Raw genomic sequence first — 23,263 nt, 5'->3', positions numbered from 1 at the left:
GCGTAGCCATATCTATAAGGCCACATAAAGCCACCCTATGTGGCTTTTCATGGCCTTGTAGATATGGAGTGGGGATAAGCAGCACAAGTTGCTGTGTTGCGTTGCCTCAAAATACAATGGGTAGGTGTGTGATGGGTGTTACAGTGGGTGTTCCCATGTAACACCCATGGCATTTGACATATTCCCAGATTTAAAGTTGTAAACCTAGGAATGCGTCAAAAGCCTATGACTCCCAGGAGAGGCGTAGCAGAGGCGCAACAACATTATTTCTACATATTTATTCCTCTTTGTATGTGTGCTGCATTTTGCAGCACACATTGAATGAGGAAATCGCCTTCATTGATTGTTTTTGTGCAGAAAGGTGCCCCTTCCTGTAAAAAATAATCATCCCTACAACACAGACACCCTTGAAGGATGGGCCAGGGGTGCCTGCATTGGTGCAAGGCATCCAATTGAGTGCCTGCACAGAGAAAGAGGACAGGACTGCAAAATGTCTGATAAATATGCACATTCCTGTCCTTTTCTTTTGCTGTAGGGCAGAGCAGCAGGAAGGATTGAGGTGCTACCTTATGCCAAAATATTGTAAATGAGGCCATCTGAGTGGCAGAATTCACATGAAGAGATTTTGATGGAAGAAACCATGCCTACCTTTGGAGGAAGGTTTCTCAAAGGCAAAAGTCCGGGGGCCAAAGTTGCTGCTATAAAGATCCCCAACAAGAGCGAAGTGGAAGATTCTATCTTTGCAATATATATGGGTCAAAGGTTAGGACTGGATGATTTTTGCAGTGCTACCATTTGTCATTTTTGTTACTATTTTTGGGAAGCTCCACGGCTAATGGACAGATGTTCAGTAGGTTGCTTATGGGGGAGCAACCACGTAAAACATCCAGACAGGAGCAAGTAAACTGGTAGATCTACAGGCTTGAGTGTGGGCAAAATATCCACAATGGATGCAGAACATTGTATTCTTGTGTTGATTCTCATTTCTTTAACATATTTTAGTCAATGATAAATAAGCCAGCACATCTCCAGATATGTATTCTCTACAATATTCCAAGCCCTCTCAAGTGCTTGTAACTACATCCAATTGAAAGCTTTCTTTTAAAAATAGAAATAAAAAACAGCAAAACATAGCTGATGAGTGGTATTAATTGATGGCACACGCACATATTGCATGAAACATAATGACCATGTAATTCAGTGAAAGGCAAACCATGTTGTGTGATTGAGGGTAAATGGTCATAAACCAATAAGTCATTAGGTCTAGGCCTAGGCAGCGCATGCGCTGTCTCCTCAAGAGATGCAGTATACAGTATAGTTAGGGAGGCTCCGCATCCATTTTCCGATTCGTTCTTCAGTTATTTTTTTGTAATCTGCCTCTTGCTATTTGTTAAGCGTGTGTTACCTCCCTCCTCTCTCCCTCTTGGGCACACCTTTGGCTATCGGGCCCTTTTCATGGGGTTCTTGCATTTGTTTTGTGTCTGTTTTTTGTGCATGGATTTCTTTTTTGGGGGAGACTTGAAGGGAAGCTTGTTCACAGCTCCTTGTCACTCTGTGCCCCTGTGATCTTTTCCCCTGGACAGAGTCCTCTCCCGTCTCCTCCGCTCACACAGGTGGATACAGTAACATCACCGGGCACTGGGAGACCCGTGACTCGACCCTGCCTGCAAACTTCACCAGCCTCCCCACTTCCTCCATAACAGCCGTGACTCTCATGCTACCCTCGGCTGGAAGTCAGCCTCATCGCACCCCAGCAGGGATAGCAGCTGCCCAGGCTGGACTCCATAGTCCACTTTATGTAACTTTCCAGGCGTGAACACGCTAAGGGTCAATGAGCCAAGGGGGCGATCTCGAGAGGCGGGGACATGATATATTTCTGGACCCAAAGCCTGGCTCTAGGCCCCTCATCTGGACTGCAATCCACTGTTATTCTTTAATATGGGACTGCATCCCTTCCTCGGTGGACAAGTCACACATCCATGCTCTGTAAACACGCACTTTCAGCAGCCGGGCATCGCGCTTTCCAGGTTATTTGCTCAGCCTATTTCCGTTTGTGCAGCACGTCTCTCCTGGCAGCCCGTTGCAGATCCTGTTCCAGTAGGATAAAGGGATCACTACTCTTTCTTTCTGAAGTGTTTGCGCATCAATACCAAGGAGCACGTTAAAAAAACGAGGCCAATAACAATTGAGACTAAATGAGAATACTAACACATAAAATAATTCACTAGTGTTGAAGAAATAGATTTTAATAACATAAGGTACAAGATAATTCAGATAACTAGATGGGCATATAAGCAAGGGCCATATCATCGCTTTAGCAGCACGTTTTGCCGCTAAGGCAGCAATATTTTAATCTCCCTATTAGGAAGCTGTCGTTAACAGCTGTTTGCTACAGCTTTCTGGCGAAAGCAACCGTTTTGTGGGCCGCTTTGCATGTCAGCGATATTTATCGCTAATGACATGCAAAGTAGGCGTACCCGACTAAAAGAAACGAAAACAGCCGCTAACAGACCTAACGCATATTAGAATTGAGGCCCTGGGCCCGGTGAGCGATATAAAAAGTTGCGCTAACCGGGGTTATCGCAGGAATTTTTACACCTGCTAAAAACCTGACTTAGCCATTATACTCAATAGGAGGTGGGTTCTAAGGCTGAATCCACCCCCGCCGATTAGCAAGGTTTACGCTAGTGATAACATTTTTATCGCTGTTTTACTTGTGTTTTTGGTGGATTTCACCGCTATCGCTGGATCTTTTATCACATTGGAAAAGAACATTGGTAATAATGCGCTATCTCCGCGAGAAGATCCAGCAATAGACAGCGATACAAAAATATGCGCTAAGCGCAATTTGCGATATTTATCGCACACCCTTGCTAATATGCCCCAGGTCGTTTAATTTTGCATCCACATTTGCTTTGGAATTCATCATTCCTGCACAGGCTCCTCAACCATCCTATCTTCACACTCATCCATTCTGCCGCATCCTCCTTTATCATCTCGAAATTCATCTTCATCCAGCCAGTTATAACAACATTTCTTTTTGTTTTCTTCAATTTCCATTCCTCTCAATACCACCTGACACCATCCTACATCTTGAAGTTCTACTTGTACTATACACGCCCATTGACGAAGTTAGCTGAATTAAGGAAAAATGTCCTTACTTCTACTGTTGCCGAAAACGCACACTTACTCTTCCGAGTTCTTACTAGTTTTTTTTTTCACACGCTCCTTCTTTCCAGGCTCCAAATAGGTTCCCTTGTAATTCATACCTTTTGTCATAAACATGTTTATAGATCTCTCGCGCTCCTTCAGCCATTCTAGTAACCATGAGTTTACAACTTTCAGCACTGACCCAGAAATCAACTCTGATTATTGTCAGAAAACGCAACACTCCCTCTCATAATGGTAAATGGGCTATATTTATTTATTGATTTATTTAAAGAGTTTTATATAGCGCTGGCAAGACCCGGAGGTATCAGTGGCTTTACATGTGAATCAACAATGTAACAGAAACAGTTAAACAATTACACAATAAATCCAAAAAAATAGGCAATACGCTTCGGAGAGGAGAGAAAGGAGAGAGAAAAGTAGTGGAGGGGCAGGGGTGGTGAGAAAGGGAGGATAAGGGAAGAGACAGTAGGGAGAGATGAAGAGAAGTCTGTCTAAAGATCGACTGGGTAGGTGAAGACCAAGGAGGGGATCCACGGCCCATCTCACCTATAACTAAAACTAGGTAGCTCCGTCGGGTATTAGACAGAGAAGTTCAGTCTCAATACAAGGAGAGAGGGGAGAAGGAGAGACATAAATAGGGGAGGATGCGTGAGGAGAAGACAGGAGGGATGAAAGGAAGTGCAACAATGTGGTTTAACAGAATACCATAAAAAGATCTACAATTACTCGATACATCAAACAATCAGCAATACATTAGGAGAGGTGAGGAAGGAGAGAGAAAAGAAGTGGGGGTAGGGGAGGTGAGAACGTGAGGATAAGGGAAGAGGCAACCGTAGAGACGAGAGGAAGACTGTCTAAAGACCGACTTGGTAGGTGACTGGGTAGGTCACTTAACAGTAGGAGTGATCCTCTACATACAATTTTTCTGTATCCCAGTTATTTTTCCTACACCTTGTTAGTTTTTAAAATGCCCTTAATTACACTATTAAATCACTCCACTTTGCTCTTTCCCTCTGGGTGATAAACTGAAGTAAGTTGTTTTATACCAACTGGTAAAATTGTTGTACCACTTCTACTTCAAACTGAACACCATTGTCCTTATTTTTTTTTAGTTAAGCCCTCTCCTACTAGAATGATATTTCTATTATTTTAATTGTAATTTTATTTTTTTAAAATATTTGTTGTTCTCAGGTGAGAACTAAATTAAATAAACTTAAACTTAAGAAACTAAACTTAAGGGTAAGCCCTCTCTTGGAAAAATACTATTCTTACATCTAACCACACCTGAAGCATCAGCACGGTCCACACACATTATTTCCGGACAATTAGAAAATTAATCCCTGTCAGCAATAATGTGCACGCATATTACATCTTCACTTACCGCTGGTCCCATAATATCCATAACATTTACTTCCAATGCCATGTTAGGGCTGGGAATAGGAAATAAAGGAGGTTTAAGGGTGTTCTTTGACTTATCCACACTATTTCATTCAAGACGTTATCTTGCAACACTTTCTATCTCGACATCCATTCTGGACTGGCCATAGCGGGCACCGGGCAATACCCCGGTGCGCGGCACAGGTGGGGGCCGGTTTTGGGCCACTGGGGACCATATTTTTACATGGCCATTGCTGCAAAATCGGCCCAGTACCAAAATCGCCCGAAAACCGGCCTGGCAAAGAGCTTGTTGGCACCTCCAAGTGGAGGGGGGGGGGGCGGCCGAGAACTTTGCCATGGCCGGTTGTGGTTCCCAGTCCGGCCCTGGTGGCCACCAATAACCCTTCCTTCACTCTCTTCTTGATTTTGGCAATGCCCAGAAGACGCTCATAATCCTATTTCTCGAACATTTTAGAGAAACCACCTTAAAAAACAATTGAATATTCATTCTGTACTCCTCCAAAAACTATATAACTGTTTATTTAATTATACTTGTACAGGCCAACCATTCTTTACCCATTGCTTAAAATCTTTCAAGCCCTCCTCAGTGTCACATACAGTATGCCATTCTTACTCGGTGAATGCTCTCCACCTTCCGGTCCTATCCATACAACATTAAATTCTTCCCAGGTATCTATATCAATCAAATACTTTATTCGGTTTTTGAAAATAAAAAAACCATAAAAGTTCACAATAAATGCAATTTACAATCCAAATATTAAAATACATTTTTAAGAGACCAAGGTACAAAAAAATAGGGTCCCAGACATAAAATTTATTTTCCAGTCCCGGATTAAGGCAGTATCAGAAGAGTTCATGAATAATCGTTCGAGTTCATAGTCATAATTACATGTCCAGATATTCAGGGAGGGAAACACGGATTTATGGGGTAGAAATCATGTAGATCCCATAATGATATTGGGCCGTCTCTTACTTGAGGCGGCCAAGTTTTCAAGTAAGGGACAATATTTCGATCTCTAAATCGCACAAGTACCAGGTCCGCAGCAACATCTTTGGGAAGAGAGCCCAACCAACCCACGCTTCTAACGCTCCTTATTGCTCCGTATAGATTACGGGGCAATGGCCTATTTTTTGACAGCCAGAATTTGGTTTTATTAAGTAAGTCGTGTTGTCTCTCAATTTTACCAGATGGAAGGGCAGGTACACCCGCAAGGATGCAGACGTATGGGGCCGCTTCCGGGGGTAAATGGATAAAATTAACTTTATTTAGACCTACTCTAGATGCGGTCGGGTGGGGAAGAGAAACTTTTGCGGGGTATTTAACTGTTTTTTGCCCTGGAGCGCTAGGGCCAGCAAGTTGTATTTGACGGATTTTTTCCTGCACAGGTGGTTTTAAACCTAAGTGGGTAGGAGGTGTCTTAGGGCGATTAGATGCGTCACTGCATTTATCAACCAGCGAGTTTGACTTAATGGTTTTTTCTATCCCAGAAAGCCTATCCCCTAACATGGTAATTTTTTCTAACAGTGGGGCTATCATAGCGCTAACCATTTGTTCGATGAGGGGTAGTATGTGCAAAAGGGGAGGAGGTGTTATGGCTTCGGGAAACTCAGCAATCAGTGGGATCGTTTGGGAAGTAGCAGAGGATGGGGTACGGCACCGTTTTTGGGTTATGGGGTTATTTCCACCTTGGTTAACATCGTTGTGTTTCCTTTTCGCAGATGGGACATGAGGGAATTCGGTACTTTGTGTGTTCGGGCTGCGGGGTTTGTTTGATAACATGAGGGGATCTAAGATAGTATGCATTTCTGAAGGTGTACTAGCACTTTTGATCATCGGTGGAGTTTCCAGTGTAACATATTTGGTTTTGCATAGAAGGTTTAACTCATCTAGCAAAGTATACGTTTGCCAACTGCCAGCTTCACAGGTTGTATGGTCCCCCTTGGAGGTCATGGTGGGAATGGGCTATCGGGCCGTGGAGTATGCAAGAATCCACAAATATGGAAACGGAACAATTAGAGGGGGTCTTTACCTTCTAGCTAATATACCTTTATTCTGTCAGCCAAAAGGGGGGTGGCCCGTCCCGTCCTTATCCGGCCTTTGAGGGCCCGCCCTTTGCCCGGGCTTCGCCCCGGGCTGTGTCCCGGGTCGCGGGATTGGGAGCGGGATTTAAGCACTGTAGGCGTGGGGGGCGGGAACGCCGAGGGAAGAGGCAGCAGCTGGGGAGCAGAGAGACTGCTGGACCTCGCAGTCCCTCGGCGTGTGGTGCAGCCTCTGTCCTTTCCCCTTCCAAAAGTCCCACACAGAGTCACAAGCGCTTGAAAAGCGCACAGATCCCTCGTCGTTCCTCCCAACAGCAAACAGACCGTGAGCGGCACCCCAGGTATCTATAGGGATTTCAACCAAGTATGCTAATGCAATCAACCACCTTATTTTAACACAGCTGCATACTATATTGTGTGATTATAGTCAACTAATCTCATAAACGGGTGGTTCTATAAGTGACATTCATCAACCCATGGGTTGTCAAGTTTTACCACCAGTTTGTAATCGCACCTTATTAATACTTCATATTCCCAAAAACAAATTGCCTCCAGTGTTCCAAAGACCTAGAGTTGCTTTCTTCATCGCTGAATACCTCTCCTCTGTGTAGATGACGCTCTTTTAAAGTTGCATCAAATCCATGCAATACTTTTGCTTCACAAATGTTATTCATTTTATCAAACTCAGTTTAGGTGAGTTCATTTCATATAAACTGCACCTGTTTTTTTTTTTATTAGTTTTCTCAAGCATGCTTAATTCTTATCCACCTCAGCTCGCTTAACTCACGCCAGCATTCCAACACAGAATATATAGGGCCCGATTCACAGAACTAACTTAAAACAAAATCCTAAACTTACGACTTTTGGTATACACAGAAGTTAGGATTTTGTCTTAAGTTTGTCTTAAGACAGACTTAAGACAGACCTAAGACAGACTTAAGTTAGGATTTTGTCTTAAGTCTGTCTTAAGTCTGTCTTAAGACAAACTTAAGACAAAAGCCTAGATTTTTTCTTATGTTAGTTCTGTGAATCGGGCCCATACTGCGGTACCCACATTCCATGGATGGTATCAAACTGTAATGAAGATATAACACCCTGCTGGTCGCCTTTTTCCTTCCCCTTTATCGCTTCTAATTTTCTGGACAAGCTGCAAATGCAACTTAAAAAGTATTTCAGTTGTGTAGTTTGCAAGACTTGTTTTTGTGTTTTAGCCAGTTCCTTAGAAGTGAAGTTTAGTGTTTTCATTTGCAGGGGTCCCTTACAGGGGACATCCTATCTAGTGACTACCAACATCTGGGTAGGGTTTTTGATTTACAAATCTGATATTCTGCTGCTGCGTTGTGTGTGCAAGCAACTAATTCTTTTGAGTAACTTGTAGGTCGAATTTTGAATGAAAGTCTTAATTTTACGTCCATTGTCTCTAACACTTTGCAGAGGCTCAGTACTTCGTGTTACCTTGCTTCCCTGGGACTCAAGAGGGGTGAAATGCCTTCTGCTACCGAGCTTTAATATTTCACTGAGTATGGGACACAATGCTTGCAGTTAGTGGACTTTTATTGATACTTAGAAGTGAACTTCAAACCTTTTTTGGGAGGGGCCTAAACACTATGAATAAGTGGTCCTCCTACATGCACAAAGAAGGAGGCTCTCTACTTTTGTCACCATGATTCTTTCTTACACTTGGGAGGGAGATGACTGCTCTGTTGCTGGCCTTCTTTTGTAACAGCAATTTCCCCTGCATGGTAAACTCATGCATGCTCATGCCTTGGGTGGCATCACTCTTCATGAACTGGTATCCTGACTTCCGGGGGACTGCTTACGCGCTAATCAAATGTGCATGCTGATGCATAGGCCTATCCATGATGACTCTGTTACTTGTTCAGTGACCTGGAGGTGGGCACCAAGCGGGACTTCTTTCTTGAAATGGGACTACTGTTCATTTCCTGGGTTGTTGATCTAAAGTGGTGGTGGCAGCTTACTGGCATTTGTACATATTTAATATGGAGTGTAGTGGCTACTGAACTGGTCTTACTTGTGTAAAGTTCCACTTACACCAGGACCTTTCAACTGCCATCCTTTGTGCCTGTTAAGTGTGTGTGGAAATGACGGCGAGTATCCCAGTACCCATTTTGGATTGCACTCACTTTCTATGACGCAAGAGATGATGGAGTATTGATTGCTCAGACATCAGAAATGGATTGCCTGCATTCCTGGAGTTTAAGGAATGTGGGCCCGATTCACATAACTAACTTAAGACGAAATCCTAAACTTACTACTTTTAGTATTCACAGAAGGTATTTAGTAGTCTTACCTACTACTTTTAGTATTCACAGAAGGCATTTAGTAGTCTTAAATTAGGATTTTGTCTTAAATTAGGATTTTGTCCTAAATTAGGATTTTGTATTAAGTTAGGATTTTGTCTTAAATTATTATTTTTTGTCCTAAATTAGGATTTTGTCTTAAATTAGAATTGTGTTCTAATTTAGGACAAAATCCTAACTTAAGACAAAATCTTAACTTAAGACAACATCCTAATTTAACACTACTAAATGCCTTCTGTGAATACCAAAAGTAGTAAGTTTAGGATTTTGGCTTAAGTTAGTTCTATGAATCGGGCCCCTGACATGGAAGCGTGGGGCAAAAGCAACAGCAATTGGGCTCAAACACAGTAGTAAACTAAGAACTGTAGCAGTTATTTTAGAGCACTGTACTTGGTGTGGGGATTATAGGAGTTGGACAGAGCTCCATAGTTTTATTTAGTTGAACCCTGCACCTGAACCCCTAGTTACTGTGTGTAGTGTCTCAGTTTTTCTGGTATTAACTATTTTGTTTCACAAAGAACAGCAGTAGACATTACGTTAAGTTCACATGTCTGTTGTTTGAGTTCTGAGCCTGTACTTTTCACTCTACTGATCTAAGCTATGTGTCTAGGGCAGAAGGGTGTACTTGGCCCACTTTGCTGCACCATGGTAGGATGGACTGCAGAGGCAAACAGCTCCAGCCACCATAATTGGGTCCCAGTAGGCCTGTGTGCCCTGTGCTCAGTCCTCTACTGAACAGGGTCTGACTGCTTCTCTAAAACACTGGGTAGGAAACTATGCTTTGTGTTTCTTGGTCTCCCTTCTGATCCCAAGTGAGAGGGTTGAAATGCTCACCTTGCCATACAGAACAACGATTGGCATAGCGATAAGGTCTCGCCTTTGGGACCTTATAAGTGTTTAGTTATCCAGCACAATATCCTTGGTGCAACAACATCAACTGTTGCATTAAATGCTACTAGTGGGCCTGCAGTGTCAGAGTCCACGAATCTCTCTCTTGTCGACTTGCACAGGAACAGATGATGCTAGCTTTCCGACTCCCTCTCTCCAATCGATCGGAGTCAGAGTGTAATCGTAACTCCAAGCAATCAGAAAAAGGGAAGGGGAAAAGTGGAGAAAATAACCATAAGAAAATAAAGCACAGAAGAGACTGGTCCTGGTTCCTCGGTATTCTAGCGATATCCTCTTCAGGCTTTTATTCTGCCCAACAAGATGCCTGTGAATACTAAGCATAAACAAGATACCGTGAAATCCTTTCTTAGACCCTACACTTTCTTATCTCACATTAACCTGATGACATACCCAAGGAACGGTGAGACCTGCTTCTCTTCTTTCCTCAGATAGTATTTCTTAACCAGAGCTGCCTATTAGTATTTCGACTCACTGAAAGAAAATTATACTTTTATTAATTCTCTATCTAATTCCCTTGCGATCCCCCATTTAAGAACTTGGAGTTTAACCTACCACTAATAGCGACTCCTTAACCTTATATTTGGAACCTTTCTCCCCAGATGAGTGTCAGTTCATCATCACGTGTGGTGGAGAATCTTGTTCCTTTTCGAATTCCCTGAAGGTACTTCTAAATCTTTCCTGCTGATGAAATTCTTCAGAGAAGCGTCTCAATTCGTGACAACTCTCGGATTCAATATGCAGTCACTAAATATAACTTGTCTCTTGTAGATTTTAAAGTTCGCGTTGACCTTTTAACTAGAGTGCACTCTATAACAATATTACTCTCATTGCTCAGTCTCAAATAATTCCTACACGGTACTGTACAGTGTTATTTCTTTTGTGACTTATCTCCTTAAGTTCTGGCTCCTTCCGACGCGTCGATTCTCAGCTGGCTCAGCGACACGTGGTTCAGTCGGGTAGGCTCTCAAGCTTACTGCTGACTCTCTGCTAGCGACTACAGCAGCGAAGACTCACAAACGTCGGCTTTCAGTCAGACGATTCTCCGGCTTCACGACGTGAAGCTCGTTGGTAAAGGGGGCACTAATTTCTGTTACTTCAACCCCAGACACTATAACTCGGAAACTAAGAACTTGGGTGATTTCTATGACTAGCTAGATTCCTCAACCGTCTTCGTCAGGAAACGCGGTGAAGTGCGCAGTTTTGACAGAGCGCGCGCCCCACCGGAACTCCGCTCTAAAAGCACTCTAAACACTAGACTGCTAACTTCCTTGTTCCGACCGCCATCTTGGAATTTCGTAAATTCCATGCTTCGGACCAGGAAGTGATTTGGCTCCAGTTTCGTTTTCGTAACTTCAGGACCCCTGCAGACCTTGCATTAGGGAGAACCCTGACAGTACCCCCCACCAAGGAAGGTCCTCCCAATCTGGGCTTGGTTGGATATCTCAGGTGAAAAAGTCTCACTAATCTAGGTGCATGGACATCAGACTCCAACTCCCAAGACCGCTCCTCTGGCCCATAGCCCTTCCAGTCCACCAAATAGTACAGTTTTCCCCTCACTATTTTGGAGTCAAGAATTTCTTTTACCTCGAACTCCACACCCGTTTCCAACTGAATCGGTGGTGGAGCTCTCTCTTGTCTCAAACCCTGAGCTACCTTTTTTAATAACGAAACATGGAAGACTGGGTGTATCTTGAGTTTCGTGGGTAGGGTTAATCTGTAGGTGACTGGGTTAATCTGTTCTGCAATAGGATAAGGACCAATGAATCTTGGCTGGAACTTTCTATTCCCTTTTAATCGCAAGTGCTTAGTATTTAGCCAGACCTCACTTCCAATTTCCAACTGTGGGGAATCTCTCCTTTTTCTGTCAGCATACCCTTTATACCTATTCTTGGCCTGTTCTAAATTTGTTGATGCAGACTCATGTACCTGACACAGATGAGTTACCAAGTCCTGAACTGCTGGTACCGGAAGTGAAATATCTTGCATGGAGAAATTCGGGTGTTTTCCGTAGTTCAAATAGAACGGTGAATAACCCGTGGACACATTTATGGCATTGTTATGAGCGAATTCTGCTGCCCACAAGTAGTCCAACCATTCCCCACCCTGTTTTAAGGTAAATAATCTCAAATACTGTTCCACTTCTTGATTCACCCGTTCTGTCTGTCCATCTGTTTCCGGATGGAAACTTGTGGAGAATCGTGTCTCAGTTCCAAGAGCCTTCATGAAAACTCTCCAGAAGTGAGAGACAAACTGGGTGCCACGATCTGAAATGACAATTTTAGGAATGCCATGTAACCGCACCACCTGCTCACTAAAATGAGTAGCGAGCTGTTTGGCCGTTGGAATTCCTTTCATAGCTACTAAGTGCGTCATCTTGGTGTATGCATCTACCACTACTAAGATGGTGTTGTAACCCTGACAGGAAGGAAGTTCTGTAATTAAATCTAAAGTGATTGTGTGCCAAGGAGAAGGTGGAGTGGGTAAAGGCTGCAACAAACCTTTAGGCGCCTGTCGTTCTGACTTCCCCTGTGCACATATTTCACAAGTCTTCACGTATAACTCAATGTCTTTACTCATGTGTGGCCACCAGTAACTTCTTTTCACCAAATCCGTAGTCTTCAACTCTCCCTTATGTCCAGCCAGTAAATGATCGTGACATTCCTTCATGACCTGATTCTGCAATTCGGATGTTGGTAAATACAAGGCTCCCGAGTGGTAAGGTAGACCATCCAATATCTCTCTGCCATCTTCCTGCTGACTCCATTCTAACATGTCCTCTGGAGACAAGGCGCGAGTTATTTGATCCTTCACACTCAGAGTTTCTACAACACCTATGATCTTGGAATCAGGGATGATCGCCTGTGTCTTAATTTGGTTCTTTTCTTCTCCTGTTCCCATCCGCGACAAGGCATCCGCTTTGCCGTTCTGGGCCCCTGGTCTGAATGTGATGACAAAATCATAATCAGCGAAATATAACGACCAACGAAGTTGCCTTGGGGTTAGGGTCCGAGCAGACTTTAGGAACTTCAGATTCCGATGATCCGTGAACACCGTAACAACATGATGAGCTCCCATCAAATAATGCCTCCATTCCTTGAAGGCGTCCTTGATTGCCAGCAGCTCTTTTTCTGTGATCGTATAATTGACTTCAGCAGGTGACAATTTCCTAGACCTATAAGCCACCGGATGTAATTGGCCCGTCTTCTTATTTCTCTGAGAAAGTACTCCTCCTACCGCCAGATCTGAGGCGTCCGTTTCCACATAAAATGGCTCGGATGGACCCGCATGGAGAAGAATTGGAGCTGATGTAAATTCTTCCTTCAGACTCTTGAATGCTGACTCCGCCTCCTTGGTCCACTGAAACTGCACACCTTTTTTCAATAACCTTGTGAGAGGAAGGATTCGTCGAGAAAATTCACTGATAAATCTTCGATAAAAGTTTGCGAAGCCAATGAAGGCTTGTACTTCTTTCACACTGGTCGGAGACTTCCACTCCAAGACTGCTTGAATCTTCCTTTTATCCATGTGTATACCGGCTGGTGAGATCACGAATCCCAAGAACTCTACCTCAGTGACATCAAAGGCACATTTCTCCAACTTAACAAACAATTTGTTCTCTCTCAATTTTTGTAAAATTCTTCTCACTTGACCTTGATGTTCCTGGGTGTTTGCAGAGTAGATCAAAATATCGTCTATATACACGATAGCACATTGGTCTATGAATTCACTAAGGACATCATTGATAAAGTGCTGAAATGCTGCTGGGGCGTTGCATAGACCATAGGGCATTACTTGGTATTCAAATAACCCAAACCGAGTCCTAAAAGCGGTCTTCCACTCGTCACCAGCTCTTACTCGAATGAGATGATAGGCACCTCTCAAATCCAGTTTAGTAAATACTTGGGCCCCTTTCACCTGATCCAATAAAACTGAGATGAGGGGGAGTGGATACCTATTCTTCTTAGTGATCCGATTGATTGCGCGGTAGTCTATGCAAGTTCGCAACTCGCCCTCTTCCTTCTTCGGTACAAAAAACAGGGGCGAGGATACTGGAGATTGAGAAGGTCTAATAAACCCGTTAGCCAAGTACTTGCGTATGTATTCTTTTAAATGTTCATGCTCCTTTTCCGTTAAGGCATAGACCCTGCTACATGGCATATTTGCTCCTGGTTCAAGATCTATCTTGCAGTCATAAACCCGATGAGGTGGTAATTGCTCAGCTTCTTGCTCATCAAATACATCTTCAAAATCTTGATATTGCGATGGAATGGACTGGGTGTTGATTACACACACAACTGCATTCGCGGAACACAGTGCCAGAGCTGGATTTTCTTGGTCTTTTTTCTTCTGGTTTCCGAAACAATAATTCTTGCAATAGTCCGAAGACATCTCTATAGTTCTTGCTGCCCAATCTACAGTTGGATTATGCTCTGTAAGCCAAGGAAGTCCTAAGATTAACTGGAACTGAGGTGCGTCTATTAGGTTAAACTGGATTTCTTCTTGATGTCCATCTTCTCTGATTAACTGCACCGTTTCTGTGTGACTGACTATGGGTCCTGAAGATAGGTTTGTCCCATCGATGGCTCTAACTGGTTCACTTTTATCCTTTAAGATTGCTCTCAAACCGATCTTGGTTGCAAATCGTTGGTCACAAAAATTTCCAGTCGCCCCAGAATCCACCATTACCATCACTCTCTCTCGAACTTCTTGACGGAACTTTATCGTCATTGATAACACTAGATGAGGGGACGACGATTGCAAGGTATTGGCCAGTTGGTGTTCTTGTGGAGTTGAATTTTGACTCGCATCCACCTGTACAACTCCTTCTACAGGTGGTGCAGCTAGTTTTCCTTCGGCCTGTATGTTCCCTTTGGCTTCTTTGGACAATTCCTCACAAAATGGCCGCTCGAACCGCAATACATACACTGATTATTGGCTCGTCTCTTCTCTTTTTCTTCGTTAGTAAGTGGACCTCTTATCGTTCCTATTTGCATTGGTTCTTGACCATTGGTTCCTTCTACAACCTTTCCAACTTCTGGCTTGGCTCTATCAAATCGAGGCACTGTGCTTCGAAATTCTCGTCTTCTCTCACCTCGTCTTTCTCCTTGCCGGAAATCTAACTCAAGAACCAAATCTACGAGGGCCGATATCTCTGTTGGTCGGTTAGGAATTTGCGCCAGTCCATCTTTGAGTTCGTCTCGGAGACCTCGATAAAAAATGGCCGTTCTCTTATTTTCTGGCCAGTCAGTTTCCATTACCAATTTATTAAATTGGGCTAGGTACGCCACCAAGTCCCTGTTTCCTTGTTTCAATTCCAGAAGCTCATTATCAACCGCCTGGGAAATTCGCCTTCGATCAAATATACGCAAAAATTCCTTCTTAAATTCGTCATAGTTCTGTAGAAGAGGGTCGTCTCGAGAAACGATGGGCATCGACCACGCGGCAGCGTCTCCACTCAGATAGGATAAAACGAAGGCCACTTTGGATTGTGCATCGGGGAAGACAGAAGGACGACACATGAAATGTAAGGTACATTGAGAGATGAATACTTGCGCCTTCTGTGGGTCTCCACTAAACCTCTCTGGTGCTGCCAAGGGAATGACTGGGGACAATGAATGTATAACCTGTGTAGTTAGCCTATTTGTTTCCGTTGCGGACGTGGAGGGGGTTTCTCTATGTTCTGAAAGTGGTTGACTAATTCTTTGTGCTAACTCTGCCGTCTCTTTCCTAGCATTTATCACCTCTTGCCTCAAACCCTGATTCTCTTGCCTAACCGCCACTAATTCTTTTTGTATGGAATCTAATACCGCCCCTAAGGTCTGCAAATTAACCCCTTCAACCATTCTGTTCGGGTGCAAATTTACAACGTGGGCACTTCACTCTGTCAGAGTCCACGAATCTCTCTCTTGTCGACTTGCACAGGAACAGATGATGCTAGCTTTCCGACTCCCTCTCTCCAATCGATCGGAGTCAGAGTGTAATCGTAACTCCAAGCAATCAGAAAAAGGGAAGGGGAAAAGTGGAGAAAATAACCATAAGAAAATAAAGCACAGAAGAGACTGGTCCTGGTTCCTCGGTATTCTAGCGATATCCTCTTCAGGCTTTTATTCTGCCCAACAAGATGCCTGTGAATACTAAGCATAAACAAGATACCGTGAAATCCTTTCTTAGACCCTACACTTTCTTATCTCACATTAACCTGATGACATACCCAAGGAACGGTGAGACCTGCTTCTCTTCTTTCCTCAGATAGTATTTCTTAACCAGAGCTGCCTATTAGTATTTCGACTCACTGAAAGAAAATTATACTTTTATTAATTCTCTATCTAATTCCCTTGCGATCCCCCATTTAAGAACTTGGAGTTTAACCTACCACTAATAGCGACTCCTTAACCTTATATTTGGAACCTTTCTCCCCAGATGAGTGTCAGTTCATCATCACGTGTGGTGGAGAATCTTGTTCCTTTTCGAATTCCCTGAAGGTACTTCTAAATCTTTCCTGCTGATGAAATTCTTCAGAGAAGCGTCTCAATTCGTGACAACTCTCGGATTCAATATGCAGTCACTAAATATAACTTGTCTCTTGTAGATTTTAAAGTTCGCGTTGACCTTTTAACTAGAGTGCACTCTATAACAATATTACTCTCATTGCTCAGTCTCAAATAATTCCTACACGGTACTGTACAGTGTTATTTCTTTTGTGACTTATCTCCTTAAGTTCTGGCTCCTTCCGACGCGTCGATTCTCAGCTGGCTCAGCGACACGTGGTTCAGTCGGGTAGGCTCTCAAGCTTACTGCTGACTCTCTGCTAGCGACTACAGCAGCGAAGACTCACAAACGTCGGCTTTCAGTCAGACGATTCTCCGGCTTCACGACGTGAAGCTCGTTGGTAAAGGGGGCACTAATTTCTGTTACTTCAACCCCAGACACTATAACTCGGAAACTAAGAACTTGGGTGATTTCTATGACTAGCTAGATTCCTCAACCGTCTTCGTCAGGAAACGCGGTGAAGTGCGCAGTTTTGACAGAGCGCGCGCCCCACCGGAACTCCGCTCTAAAAGCACTCTAAACACTAGACTGCTAACTTCCTTGTTCCGACCGCCATCTTGGAATTTCGTAAATTCCATGCTTCGGACCAGGAAGTGATTTGGCTCCAGTTTCGTTTTCGTAACTTCAGGACCCCTGCAGACCTTGCATTAGGGAGAACCCTGACATGCAGCGATGATTGTGCCACCCACACAAGTAGCCTTTCAAACCACACTTAAACTCCTCTTTTATTACACATGGCACCTCTCAGGTTGGCCCTATGTAGATCACAGGGCAGAGTGATGCGTAAGTAAAGGGTTGGACATGTACTTTTAAGTTTGCATGTCCTGGTAGAGAAAGATCCACTGCGATTGAACGTAGGCTGCAAATGCTGAGCCTAGCAGCCCTGTGATTAATTCCAAATTCAATTAATCCATACTTTACATTGATGAAACTAGTTTTCTAATCTGCTGAAAAATAAGTTTGGCCATCGAATTGCTCAGAAACAAGATAACTAGAGCATGCAGGATATTTAACATTTGTATGGATGGCCAAGTGGATGATAAGAAATATGGGTAGGGGCACAATTTAAGGGCCTTTTTTTTACCGGTGCTTAGCACCTGAATCATACAGACCATTAAAACCCTGCTCCCTCTAGGCCCCTCCATCCATAACCCCAAATGACTACTCTTGCCAGGGATAATAAGTGCTGATCCAATCATGTCTGCTGCTTGCTTTTATCATGAGGCAGGTGTCCTGCAGATCACATTGTGGACAGACAGCCTCATGTGCACAGCAAACCTTTCCCAGCTCCTCCCAGAATGGGCTGGGGCCATGGAGCCTTCTTCCCACCCCACGCTGTGACGAGTTTGGAAATGGGTGGGGTGCGCTGGTCCACAGTGGACCCTCACTGATTGACAAAGAGCCTTGGAAACCCAGGGCCTATGCTTAAAGTGCCCTGGCTGTTTTCTGTCAGCGGGGCTGCAGTGCGTCATCGGGGCAGTGTTTTCCAGTGTTGTAGGCCAGCGGGCCAGGGCTGAAATCAGGTACGCCCTATAAATTCTGCGAAGGCTGTTACATGTGCTCTAGCACAAGTGCCTACTGAAAGTGCCTGGTTTTGCCTGACCCTTGAGCAGAGCGAGGGTCACACTCTTTGAAGGGCTAATGAATTAAACATTTGTAAAAAGAAATATGAGGTAGCAATTGAGGCAGAAATTGAAGCGGGAGAAAAGCCCACCCACCCTAAGCAAGAAACTACCCCTGCACATCACACTTTAGAACTAACGCATCTTGGTGCTTCGTCTTTGGAAGTGATGCATTGCCAGCACTGTGTGGGGAAGTTCAACGCATCCCATCGACTGCAGGCTCAACGTCAACGATTCACTCATCTGCACCCCGCATCTCGCTGTGGCGACCTGGATCACGGTACATTGTCATCGGGCCTGCACAGCTCCTGAACCTGCCCCTAACCAGCTGAGCCACGACCGAAAAATAACATAATAATATCATTCGTAATTATCATTTTATTTTTCCTTTTTCAACTGCCCACAGAGCAGTGGGGCGACCCTCCCCCGCCTTAGCAGAGGAGCCGCCACTGCTTAAGAAAGAAATCATTGGCTGATCTTACAGGTCTGTGTGGAGTGAATTGAAAAGATTACATATTCATTGTCTGGGTTTGGTTCGATAGAAGAAGGCAAGCAGGTACAGTGCTTCCACTCTGAATGTCCAATGTCCGTAGTCTGTGTATCAAGATAGTATGAGATTCTGTATCGAAGGCAGCGCTGAGATCCAATAGCACCAAAGCAGCACAGTAGCCCTCATCCAAGAGCATTCCTAGAGCATCAAGTACTGTTAACAGGGCAGCACCTATGCGTGGGACGGAAACCTGTTTGCGCCCGATCCAGGATGTGATTAATATACAGTCGAAGTTGTTTATCAACTTCCTTTTTTAGAGTTTTCACTGAGAAGGGAAGTCATGAAATGGGCCATCAATTGCTCAAATGCTGAGGCTCTACAGGGTTTCATTAGTATTGGATGGATTTGAGCATCCTTCCATTTCTGAGGATATATTGCAGTTTTCAGGGAAGCTTTACATAAGCTCCTTATCACTGGAGCAAAACATCTTCAACAATATGTAAGCAAGAGGCTGGATAAGGGTCCAGTGGCTGAAATAGAGGCTTTCCCCAGTTCAGTCTTCAAATGTTAAAAGCTTGATAATGTGGACCTCTGTATCAGGGAGAAGGTCTTCTTCATCTGCTTCTTCGTGTCCCCAAGTTTAAGGTTGATATTATTTATCTGTTCGTAAAAGGAGGTTGACAAGGATTCACCCACTTTCTCTGAACCATTCATGCCTTCTTATGTAAAGGAGGGGAGACAGAGATCTTTCACAATTTGAAAAACGTCAGCTACTAAAATCCTCTCAGTTAAAAGTTGTCTTTCTGCAAACCTACAACGTCTCTTAGAAGTATTTTATTTTCACTAATATAGCGTTAAAGCCCGACGTAGCAGGCATTCCAGCTATTAAAGACCCGCTGCAGCGTTAAAGGCCTTAGCCGAAGCCGATTGTTTTAAATGAAGATTCCAACATTCCAATGTTCTAATATATATTCTTAGCCTCCTCCAAATATGCCTTCCCCCATTACCGGTCGTACGCTTTGCAGCATATTTTAGAAGTCGCAAACTCAGTTTCAAACCAAAGGGCTGATGGGGTGTTCCATTTGTCATTCTTTATTTTCAGGAACGGCTACAATGTTCAAAGCCTTTCTAATTCAGGTATTCAAATGACATCATAGGAACTGATGTCTTATGAAATATAACCCCAAATCTCCAGGGATTGATGTCACATTACCTTAACCCAGAGGACACCATATTGATGACAATATTGATGTGAAACAAATGTCTATTTTAGACACCACCTACAATAGAGACCTGGCGTGATCTTTGAAAGTGCTGGGGCATACGACTTGCTCTGAATTGTAGCGAATGAGCGAAGTCACATGGGGGTTTTCGCCTTGAGAAAATTTTGAAAGAATAGGGTCAAACTGCATTTTGAAGCACAATTTTCACACACATTTGCTAAAGGTCTATAGGCTCTGAAAGGGGACTCAAAGTCCATTTATGATATGTCAGGCTAATTCAACCGGACAATCGCCAATAGGTGATCCAAATGTTTTTTCAAAATATTCTGTTTTCCCTCTTGCATCAAAAAATGCCACCATTGTGCTAGGCTCGGCAATTTGTAATTAATGCACATTATGCTCCGCCTGTCTCGCTAAACAACTGTCTGCTCCTATTTGCTCCCTACTGAACGCGTTGTTAACGGAAGGTCACTTACCACCAGAATGGAAGATAGCACAGGTCATCCCACTCCACAAAAACACCAAGGCCTCTATGAACGATCTCTCGAATTTTGCGACCAGTATCCCTCCTACCGCTCCTGAGCAAAATCTAAGAAAAGCATATTATTAAACATGTGTCAGCTCATGTCGAAGCGTCAGGCAGCCTGGATGTGTCGCAATCAGGCTTTAGGCCTAAACATAGCACGGACAACATCAGGCTAGCACTAGATAGAGGGCAATCCACTCTACTGGTGTTGTTACATCTCTCTGTGGCATTCAACAAGGTTGATCACCAGATTTTGATCAGGAGACTAGAGGAATCCGAGATAAAGGGTGGATGTGTAGTTTGCTCTCTGATCGTTCCCAGACAGTTAAACTGGTACCTATAGATCCACGACTAAGACGTTGACCAAGGGAGTACCTCAGGGCTCTTGTCTAAGCCCACCCTATTTAATATCTATGTTGCTCCCTTGGCCGATCTCCTGAGGACATATGTGTTCATGCCAATATTATATGCGGATGATACCCAGCTTACCTTCTCTTTTGACAAATACTCCGTGACGGCGCAGACCACCTTCTCTTCCGGCATGCTAGCAATATCTCAGTGAATGTGTAACAACTTTCTACAATTAAATGCCAGGAAGACTGAGATTATGCTCTTCGGAGAGGCCGCATTTCTGTGGACACCAGAGTGGTGGCCAGGGGAGCAGGGTGTCTCTCCCGTCCCAAAGACATCAGTAAAAAATCTAGGGGTTTGCATTGAGCAGAGCCTGAACATGAAGGAGCAGGAGGCCCACATGGGGAGCGCCTGTTTTCAAGAGCTGAGTCTGCTGAGACAAGTATTTCCTTTCCTTCCAGACGACACACAGAAGACTCTCATTCAGATGCTAGTTTTAAGTCGACTTGACTACTGTAATGCTCTACTGGTCTCAGCTAACAAGGCCTCGTTAGACCGCTTACAGGTAGTCCAAAATACAGCGTCACAGCTGGTATTGAACGCCCCTTACAGATCACCTTCGATATGGTTGCTGCAGCAGCTTCATTGGCTTCCGGTGCGCAAAGTAATAAAACTCAAAGTTTGCTGGATCAATCTTAAGGTGTTGTTTGGCAATGGCCCAGCATACCTCGCAGAGAAATTTAACCAATATACTCCCCTTAGAGACCTTCGATCTAGCTCCAAATCCCTCCTCAAAATTTCCCGGATTAATAAGTCAAGGACAGGGAGGTAAGCGTTCTCATATCTCGGTCTCCAGCACTGGAACTTGCTCCCTATTACACTGAGGCAGTGTCCGGACAATCTTCACTTCAGAAAGTCCTTAAAAAATGTTTTGTTCTAGACGCTTCTCATAGTGCCAGTACTCCCACGTCTGTCCACGAGCGCCTCTTCAGGGGTGATTCAGGCGCTATATAAACTTTTTTAAAAATCATAATATTAATAATATGCTGAAAATTCATTCAATATGCTCTTGCTTGAATTTTGCTATTAATGCCTTGCATATACCATGCGTGATCCTTATGTCAAACATTACCTCTAGTATGTAATGGCCACCATTTTGTCATGGTTCACTCATATGCCATGCTTGTACTCCCTTATGAGGAAGAATTACCTCAAATGTGCTATCAATTTTTACTCAAGTATCTCAGCACCAGCATTTATCCACAGGTGCTGCTATACCAAGATTTACCCAATTTATGCCAGTACCCCTAATTTACCATGGGTGCCAATTATCCCAAAAACGAACTCCCTCCAGTATGCCAGTTCCAGCATTTTGTCACAGGAAAGAAAAAAAAAAGACATTGTCCATGCACTAATTATAACTAATTATAACAATCTCCTTTTCCTTGGGGCACCGCAGGAGCTGACCAATAGAATACAATGGGTTCAGAATGCGGCTGCTTGACTTGCACTGAATATTCCTAAGCGGAATTTGATTTGGCAGGGTCTGAAAGCACAACATTGGCTGCATAAAGGGATTTGGCCGGTGAGCAAAACCATTTTATGCATTCATAAAGTGCATAAAGTGAAAGCTGGTGGCAGAGTCTTCTCATTTCTGGCTCCTACTCTGTGGAATTCATTTCCATAAGTTCCTCAGAGTCCGCTTTCAGGGCTCTTCTGAAGACTCACCTTTTCAAAGGAGTGTAAGTCAGGCTTCTCGTTCCCTTTTAGAGACCCTGCAGCTCTGGTAGGAGACTTGGGTCCTTGCCTACTTATATCAACTCAGCGACGGGACGCTCCGGTTGGAGCCACTGATGAGCTTTTCAAGCTTGTCACATTTATTCATTCATTAATTCAGGTGCCTTTCATGCAAAGAACTGCCTGAATTGTGCCAGTCCTAGTATTTAGCCATGTGAGCCTCTATAAGCCAATAATTGCCTTTTGTATACCAGGGCCAAGGGTAGACTCCCAAGCATAGCACCAGATAATTCTCACTTACAATCAATCGCACTCACTTGCATTCATTCATTCTCACTCTTGCACTCACAAACTATCTCTCCCCTTCTTGCTCATTCACGCTCGTCTTACTCTGACTCACTCACATGCACCTCTTCATTCTCTCTTACACTCACACACTATCACCCACTCATTCTTTCTCATTCAATCAATCTTGCTCATTCTTACTAACTCAATCATTTACTTATTCACGCTCACATGTGCTCATCTTACTTTCTGTCCCATAATCACACTCACTCATCCATTCACTTTCAGTCACTTGCATTCACGCACACTATTATTATCACTTACTGAGTTTCTCCAGCGCCCAAACTCTTACTCATTCCAAATTATTTGCACTTATTCTCACTCAGTTCCATTCACTCACTTGTCCCTCACATTTATTCATTGTCAATCACCCTCCAACACTCCCTCATGTTCATTCTTATTCATTCTCAATCACCCACTCCAGCTCGCTCGAAGTCACTCTTACTCTCACTCACTCATTGTTACTCACTCATGCCAACTTTCTGACGGCCAGCCTCACTCATTCTCACTTACTGTCAGTGACTCTCACTTACTTTCACTCCTACATGCTCACTCAGATACACACGCTCACCCATATGACA

At 43.7% G+C, this 23,263-nt stretch overlaps 1 protein-coding gene across 1 annotated transcript in view; it reads right to left on the bottom strand.

The window, feature by feature from the left end:
* The window catches only part of LOC147693325 (TRPM8 channel-associated factor homolog), a 162,126-nt gene that overhangs the window by 70,671 nt on the left and 68,192 nt on the right, over positions 1–23,263 (bottom strand). The window lies entirely within an intron of this gene.

The sequence above is a fragment of the Lissotriton vulgaris genome, chromosome 8 (genome assembly GCF_964263255.1).
Source record: "Lissotriton vulgaris chromosome 8, aLisVul1.2, whole genome shotgun sequence".
Taxonomy (NCBI): domain Eukaryota; kingdom Metazoa; phylum Chordata; class Amphibia; order Caudata; family Salamandridae; genus Lissotriton; species Lissotriton vulgaris.
Note: the sequence above shows the minus strand (reverse complement) of the source record. Positions and strands in the feature narration are given on the sequence as shown.